Raw genomic sequence first — 9,574 nt, 5'->3', positions numbered from 1 at the left:
TAAGCTAGTGTCTTAAACTTACTCAGCGCGCTGTGTAATTCTTTTCATAAAGAAAAAGAAGTCAGCCTTAATGAACAAATTTTAAAATAGTTCCTACCCCCCCCCTTGGAACTATACTTGTACGTTATAAGGGACCAACAGAATTCACTCTGAAAAGATAAGTTAAGTGAAATGTTCATTTCTACTCTTAACTGTATCACCTTGCAAGGATTTCAGTCAATTCACCACAAGCGGCCATTTGGATATATCTCCCACTTATCGGGAGTGACGAATGCTCAATCTGACATTAACTATTCTGCAATTACTTTGTGTGATACCCAACCCTGCTCTCACACACCCTAGGCTCTCACCTATTGGATCGTGCTCGCACAAAATCAAAGTATCATACTCCATAATCCAGAATTACTAATTAACAAATGTTTGAGTCTGAGGATTAGTTATACCTACTAATACCAATGAGATGAACAATTGACACATTAGATAAATCAATCCATTCTGTTATCTCAAGTCGGGTCCCAATCCTAATGAACTCCTTCACCGGATCCATGTAACTGTCTAGATATCTAAATATCTAAAGCTTGTGAGATCAGCTTTCTGTCTCGATAGAAAACATTGTTACATGCAAGTCTCAACAGTAATATGCCAACCCCTATAACATATTACTTGAGTTGGGTTTACTTTAAGTCTATTGGTCTATTGTAAAGTACAGTCTCACTTCATGCTTGTATGGACACTTTACAACTACTTAAATAAACTTAGGGTTACTTTCTTTATGAAAGATTTGTGCCTTATATATGGTTACATATTAATGCTATATATCTGATTAAACAAATGACTAAATAAACAATTTATTCATTAATATTTATATCCTAAAACAATTGTCTATAGGACATAAACACCAACACTTCTGAGTACTGAAAACGGCAGTCGAACATTTTCCCGCTCAACGGTTATTTTGAATTCGACCCAGCCTCAAGTTTCAACTATAAAAGGCCTCTTATTTGCTACATTGGAACTTGATCTTCAATGCATAAAAAGCTCTGAGTGATTATTCCTTGAAGTTCCAAGCAAACAACAAAGCAAGTACAGTTTACACACCTTCATATCTCTTTGTGTAAATCTTTTCTTTAAGTTATTTCAAAGTGTTCTTAGATTAAAACAAAATTATTAATTCTTTAAAATAGTTCGGAACCTCTGTTTGCTCGATATTTAGCAAACAGAGTTAGATAGTTTGGAGTTTAGGATTATAGAGGAAGTTACTCTTTAATTGCTCAACAACTATTGTAAAGGTTTGTGCTCTACCAGAAAGAGCTCAGTAGTGGATTAAAGCTTGGAAGACTAATCCTGGGGACTGGATCTAGGCAGGAGGTCAAACCAAGATAAATCTGCTAGAGTATCATTTTCTAACTATTACTCCTTATAACTGCTTGCTTTTAATTCGGAACCATTAAACAAATCAGAGTAATATCTTAAACGTGCAAAGTTTGGAATTCTTCTAAGTGTTGTCTTCTGAACTAAGGACAGAAGCAACCTTAGTTGGTAGTTAACTAACATTGCCTCTGAACCTCAATCTTTGCACTCTGAGTTGTGTTGTTGTGCTATGAGAAACGTTTTACGCCTGAAAAAGTTTTAAATCTGTAATAGTTCCATTAAACCCCCCTCTGGAACTGATTCTCACATAACTAATGGACCAACATTATCATATTATTTTGTTTTGAATGCTTAAACTTCTTTAATTTTATGATCTTTAATTAGAATGTGTTATTGCTTAATGATTGTTGCTAGAATCCTTTTAGCATGAGTAAGATTGGTTTTAATTTAATCAATAATAAATTACAATCACCGATGTTAAAATTGATAGAAAAGCATACTTCATTGAATCGACTACTTGAAAAAAAGTACGATTTTACAATGTTGACCGATCTTACAAAATGAAGAGAATTAATTGATAAGCCCAAAATATACCTAAAATAACATGCATAATTATGTCAATTTCGTGTGAAAAATATGTTGATTATATTTTTTTGGAATGATTTTATGTTGGTATTTGTTACTATTGTGTAAGGTGCTAAATTATTCGGAAAAATCCAAATAAGAGCTTAAATGGAGCAAAAACGAGTAAGAAATCAAGTTTTCAGTGAAAGACGCGTACGAGATTCAGAGGCTGCGCCAGAGATTCAACAATCAAACTAAGGAAGCTTTACAAAGTCTCTGTCGCGACCGAGATTCTGAAAATCTCGATCACGACATGCGTTCTGAAGCACCAGAAACGCGAAATTCAACCAGTTCTCCCTACTCCTAAATTCGCGACAAAGATTATCAGAATCTCTACAGAAATGGCAACTTATTTCAGCACATTTTACATGTTTTATTTTCCAAACGATGCGTCCTTTCATCCGGATAGAGACGACTCTTTACCAACGGATACGTTCCTTCAACACACCTCTTGAACAATTATAAATAGAGGAGACATTTCAGAATTCAAAGAGTTAGAGATTTTTAGTTTTAATTTTGTTAGAAGCATACTTGTTATACAAGTTGTTCAAATAGTAAGATACAAGATACAGATCTTATAGTTTACATTAGAGTTTTGTTCGAAGACGAGTTTATGCCTTGTAGCGATCGAATAGGTGCTATTTTGAGGATTCAGTGAGAGGAACTAGTGTAGGAGGCACCCTAAGGTCTGACGAACCTACGAAGTTGAGGAAAGGATTGACAACCCGAAACTCAATTAGTTAAAATGCTATCCAAGCTTCTTCTTCTCTGTTAACTTGTGACGTTTCAAATCAAACTAATAAAATATATTTTCAATACAATTCCATCTTTACTGCTGTTATTTTGAGTTTGATCTAAGTGATATTCTTAAGTAATTTAACTGGTGTTTTCATAAAAAAAACATTTATTAACAAATATAACATTTTCCATGAAAACTTTGTTGAACAGTTAAGCAAATTCGAGTTTATATTTGATCATTGCGGGAATATCAAATAGTCAGTTTAGATTCTGAATTTGATTAAGGTTTTCACTCTTAGGCCGAATAGGAAAGATTGATTACAGGTCAATGCCTATTAAATTGAATTAATTGATAAATTGTTACATCTTTCTAAACAAATCAAAGTTATAAGTTGTGTTCTTGCTTAGTATGAATAAGCTTTGGATATTAACTTTAATCTAAACATAATTTCTATAAGTTGTAATCTAAACTATTGGCAAAATTAGAATCAGAATCCATACCTTTTAAACCATTTAACGATTTTTCTATTAACCTCGAGAAAACGAATTTAATCAGAAGTATAATTTTTATTATCAAAACATTCCTTGTGGGATCAATATCTTTTTTATTACTACAAGCGAAACCGTGCACTTGCGGAAATCGCTCAACATTAATCAAAGCATGAATCAAACTATCCTTATGATAGGTTTACTGATAAAACTTCCTCAATGTGACCGCATTCCAAGTTCTGGGAATAGGCCTTCCATTCAATTCTCGAAGCTTGTAAGTGTGAGTGCCCACACATTCGTCTATCTGAAATGGACCTTCCCAATTTCTTCCAAGCTTTCCCTTGTCCTGCCTCGATCGTGAAGCTTCAACATTTATTATGACTAAATCCCCTTGGAAAAACTGTCTAGGCCAAACCCGTTTATCATGAGTTGCCTTTATTTTCTGCTTATAAGTTGTTGTTTTAATAGTTGATTGCTCCCTTCTTTCTTCTAAGTAATCCAGTTTCTGCCTCATTCTTTCTTCATTATCTTCCACTGAATGGTAAGTTGCCCTTGGGCTTAAACTTCCAATTTCGATCGGAACGAAGGCTTCGGCTCCATATGTTAAATAGAAAGGTGTTTCTCCTGTTGCTGCTCGTGGAGTCGTTCTGTATGCCTATAAGACATGTTGTAACTCCTCCACCCATGAACCTTTTGCCCTGTCCAATCTTTTCTTTAACCCCTAGACAATGGTTTGGTTTGTTACCTTTGTCATCCCATTGCTTTGAGGATGTGCTACCGAAGTGAACCGAAGGTTGATATGCAGAGAATTGCAAAATTCTCGGAACGCCTTGCAATCGAATTGCTTTCCATTTTCGGTTATAATGGTATGTGGTACTCTGAACCTGCAAAAAAGATTTTTCCACAAAGGTTATAATTTGCGCCGAAGTAATGGACGCCACTGCCTCAGCTTCCACCCATTTAGTGAAATGGTCCACATCAACTATCAAGAGTTTCTTCTGACCCTTAGCTGTTGGAAAAGACCCAACAATGTCAATTCCCATGTTGCAAAGGGCCAAGCTGACTGGATTACTCTTATGGCCGAAGCTAGCGATTGGATAATTGGAGCAAATGTTGACATTGTACACATTTTTTGACCAACTCCGCTGCATTCGAAGCCATTTGAGGGCAATAAAATCCCTGCATCTGTGCTTTTCTTGCCAAAAAAATCTCTTCCTTCATATGCTCCACAAATTCCCTCATGGATCTCCTGCTGAATTAGCGTTCCTTCATTAAAGCCTATTCATTTTAACCACACCCGATCAAATGACCTTTGGTATAAAACACCTTCAACCACTGAATATCTCCCAGATTTCCTTTGGATTTTTACACTCTCGGCCTTATCTTCAGGTAAGGTTCATGCGACAAGATAAGTAAGAATAGGATAAAACCATTCAGCAGACTCATCAATGGCCATTACTTCAATTTGATTAATGCTTGGCGAAAGAATGTGCTCTATTCGGCAGGCACAGTTCTTTGACCCATCTGGAGTCGAAGGCAACTTCGCCAAATAATCTGCCTCTGCATTTTCTTCTCTTAGAATTCACTGAATCTCTAAGCTTCGGCCTTCGGTTTTGCCTTCATGCAAGAAATCTTTTACCAATGCCAAATATTTCCTCATTGAATCAGTACCGGTTTCAAAGTTTTAAGCCAATTGGCAAACTACCAACTGTGAATCACTTTTCAAAACTGCCTTATCGGGCTTGATGATGTTTAAGATTCGCAGACCCTGCAACAAAGCTTCATATTCGGCTACATTGTTAGAAGCCGAAAAGCCTTATGATGCTTTATACCAAAGCTAGGACCTTGCACGAAGACACCAATTCCAGCTCCACCTTTGTTAGAACTTCCATCCACAAAAATCTCCCAGACCCTTGATATACTAGAGATTAAGGTTGTGTCCTTCGGAATTTCAATCAAGAAATCTGCCAAAGCCTAAGCTTTGAATGCCTTCATTGGCTCGTACTTGATAACAAACTCAGTGAGCTTTAAGGCCCACTCTGCAATTCTTCCCGAAGCCTCAGGTCTCTATAAAACATTCTAAAGTGGCATATCGGTCCGTACCACTATCGAATGGCTTTGGAAATAATGTCCGAGTTTTTGAGCTGTAAATACTACTCTAAATGCCAGCTTCTCCAACTTTGGATACCAAATCTCAATCGATCTCATAACTATGCTTACGTAATAAACTGGAAACTACTCCGATCTTTCTTCCCGAACTAAAACCGTTCCCACCGACTCGTCCAAAACACTGATATACAAGTACAAAGTTTCTCCTGGAAGAGGCCTGCTCAAAAGTGGCAGTGTGGCTAAGAATTCTTTCAATTTGTCAAACGACGTCTGGCATTCGGGGGTCCCATTGAAATTTTTCATTCCTTTTGAACTTTTGTAGAATGGAATACACCTTCTAGCAGAACAAGAAATAAACCGCCTTAAAGTGTTTATCTTCCCATTTAACTTCTAGACATCATTCACTTTCTTCGGTGGCTCCATGTTGATGATTGCTTGGATTTTATCTGGATTCGCTTCAATTCCCCTTTGTGAAATCATGAATCCCAAAAACTTCCCAGATGAAACTCTAAAGGTGCTCTTTTTAGGATTCATCTTAATGTTATGCTCCTGTAATATGGCAAAAACCATAGTTAAATCTACAGCATGTTCCTCAACCGAACGACTCTTAACAATCATATCATCCACATAAACTTCCACCTTATCGCCAATGACATCTCCAAATATCTTATTTACCAGTCTTTGGTAAGTTGCTCATGCATTCTTCAATCCGAAGGGCATCATATTATAACCATAAGTCCCTTCATCAGTTCGGAAATAAACATTTTCGAAATCTTTGGGATTCATAGGAATCTGATGGTACCCTGCTGCAACATCCAAAAGTGAATAAATCAAAATATCAATGTAAGATAGAGGATATGAATCCTTCGGACATGCCTTATTCAAATCAGTGAAATCAACACACATCCTCCACTTTCCATTCGACTTCTTTACTAATACTACATTAGCAATTGATGCGCCTCGGAGCTAATGCCCTAGTGACTCACTAAGGGATAAGTGTACCCCGTCGCTACCAAGTAATAATCTAGACAAGTTCAGGTATCGAATCCACAGGATTTATTCCACAAGTACCGAACTACTAGGCTTCTAATGTTATCTAGGCTATGGGGGGTTTGAGATTGAGTTTGTTTAAGTTAAACTACTCCTAATTAGATTAAAGCTACTCCTAATTAAGTTATTCTACTCCTAAGTGATCCTTAAATAATGGTAATTAACCTTAGATGAAGCGTGGTGATACAATAATACCAAATTCAAACCTATTTTACCAACCAATTGTTAACCTAATCCGAGTCACTTGTGCCTAAGGCGATTAACCCTACTTATCCTTCTATGGTTCCTAGCGCATGATTCCCTTGTAAGGCCGAAACTAGCTCTAAGGCTCAAAAATTTGGGCTTAATCTTCTATAAGGGAGTCAATCTTATAGGCTCTGATTACGTCAGATTCAGCTCACAATTTGTGCCAAGTAATTGTTTGGATTTATGAATGAGTTAAACTAGAAAGGAAAAGCGTAAGACACAGATTAAATAAAGGAATCAATTGAACAAAATAAGAACTTGAATTAATATTAAAGATGAAGAATGTGTTTGTCACGATGATACAATTAGCCTAGGATTCATAGAATGGATCAGAAGTAAATAAAATATAAAAGAGAAGAAATCCCTTTCAGGGAACCTGTCGACCAATGCAAACGTCTTCCTAGGACTTGAAGGATGGAGCCTTGAACAATCTTAGAGGAACACGGAGGTTGGAAGTTCTTTAATGGCAGACGAAAGGAAGGAGAAGATTCTTCAAGGATGGAGGCTAGGGTTTCTTTACAAAATTCAAGGATGAAATAAAATACAAATACAATGTTCTATTTATAGCTGCAGTTTAATGCCTAAACCTAATCTGGTTTGTTTCCTGATGCAAGTGGAAGAGTGGGGATTCAAATGTTGAGCGATTTCCGCAAGTGCACGGTTTCGCTTGTAGTAATAAAAAGATATCGAACCCACAAAGAATGCTTTTTAACGAAAACTTATTTTAATTCAGTTTGATTCACGTTTTAGGTTTATAATATAGAAAATCGTTTAATTGAATTGGATTGAATTGAATTAACCAGAATCAGATAAGAAATATATGTTAGAAATTTAGAAAACAATTATGTCTCGAGATTGGATTACAAGACAGAAACTTTTAGCGTTTAAAGTAAGAAAAGCGTTAAACTTATTTGCATTAAGCAAAGACATCAACTTAAACTTTGTAAAGATTATAAGCATGTAATAAAAGGTAAATTCCTTCAATTAATAGGCTTTGAACCGTAGAAAGAAATCTCTCTGGTTCGGAGTAGATTTCTACCTTAATCAAATTGGTATTTATTTCCGATAAGCCGACCTAACGATCATATCATCCGTAAACACTAATTCTTTCAAGTGTTCAACAAAGTTTCCTTGTAACTATGTGAAATTAAATACATTTTAATGAAAACACCAGAACCTTACTTCGAAGATATTATCAAAGTAACTACAGAAATGTATATTGAATTGTGTAAACTTTTATTCTAGAATTTGTGAATCATAACAAGTTAACAGAGAAAAGAAAACATGGTAAGCATTCTAACTAATTTGAATTCCGGGTTGTCAATCCTTTCCTCAAACTTCGTTGGAGTTTGTCGGACTCTAGTGTCGCTTTCGTTGCTTGATCTTCTCGTTGAATCTTCGGAATAAAGATTGTTTGTCTTGTACCAAAATGAAAACTCGTCTTCGAATCAATTCTTAATCTAAACTTAATTGCTACTGTGTTTGTAATAATCTAAGAACAATTTGTGTACATCAAGATTGCTTTACAAAAATGTAAACTAATCTCTCACTCTTTTTTGAGTCAGAGATTCAACATAACATCTGCTCTCTAAACTCTCATTAATCAACCAACTAAATCTGAAATCAACTCTCTATTCATAGATGTTGAAGAGTCATGTTTGAAGGCTCGTGTCCGCTGTGAAGAGTCGTTTCTATCCACCCGAACAGACACGCTTCTTGGAATTTTAACATGTGAAATTACTGCTGCAGAGTTGCTGATCCTACCGAGATTCCAGAATCCCTGTCGTGACATGGGGAGCTGTTGGGGTTTAGTGTCCTATAGACAATTGTTCTAGGATACAAACTTAATGTAAATGAATTGTTCTTTATATCATTTGTTTAATGAGATATATGTTTTATAACTATATAAAGGCAATCCCTTTTAAGCACTAAATAAAGTCTAATAAAAGGAAATCCGTAAGTTTATTTAAAGTGATTATAAAGTGTTCATACAAGCATGAAGTGAGACAAAACTTTATAGTAAACTGATAAACTTAAAACCACCCCAAGTCAAATGATATGTTTGGGATTGACATATCACTGTTGAGACTTGTATGTAACAATGTCTTCTGTCCGACAGAAAGCTGATCTTACAAGCTTCATATATACAAATATCTGGACAGTTACATAGATCCGATGAAACGTTGTTCATTAGGATTGGGGATCCGATTTGAGATAACAGGATGGGTAGATTCATCCTTGTCACCTGTTCATCTCATTGGTATTAATAGGTATAACTAATCCTCAGACTCAAAGGAATATTAATTGGTATTCTGGATTACGGAATGTGATGCTTTGACTCTGGTGTAACACGATCCTTAACAGAGATGACTCTAGGGTGTGAACAGTAGACGTTGGGTATCACAGGAAGTAATTGCGGAGTCGTTATATATTGGATTGAGCATTTATCACTCCCGATAAATGGGAGATACATCCATGGATCGCTTGTGGAAGACTCGACTCTAAATCCTTGCAAGGTGATAGCTTAAGAGTAAGAAATACAGATTTCACTTAACCTATATTTTTGAGTTGACTTGGCCTGTACAAGTAAAACGAACGTCTCGCTATATGTGACTTGACATCACCCATAGTCATAAGATTCAGTTTAAGGATGTAGTTGATAAAGGATCGAATTATACTGTAACTAATACGGAAAGGTTAACGACAGAATCAACCTGTCTTCTTATAGCTCTGGGGGAATGATTACGGACTTGCTAATCACATACTCTATACATCATTCCGTTATGCAAAGATTAAATATAATTCTTTGAAAATTAATTTAATAACGTTGCATACGGCTAGAAGCAATAAGAACCTAATGGATCACACATAAGACTTGGAACCTAAAAGAGAGATAGATGTTAATTAATTGATAGAAGACCAATTGAGCCCAATAAGGCCCATGGAC

This window comes from Euphorbia lathyris, chromosome 3, assembly GCF_963576675.1.
Source record: "Euphorbia lathyris chromosome 3, ddEupLath1.1, whole genome shotgun sequence".
Classification (NCBI taxonomy): Eukaryota; Viridiplantae; Streptophyta; class Magnoliopsida; order Malpighiales; family Euphorbiaceae; genus Euphorbia; species Euphorbia lathyris.
Note: the sequence above shows the minus strand (reverse complement) of the source record.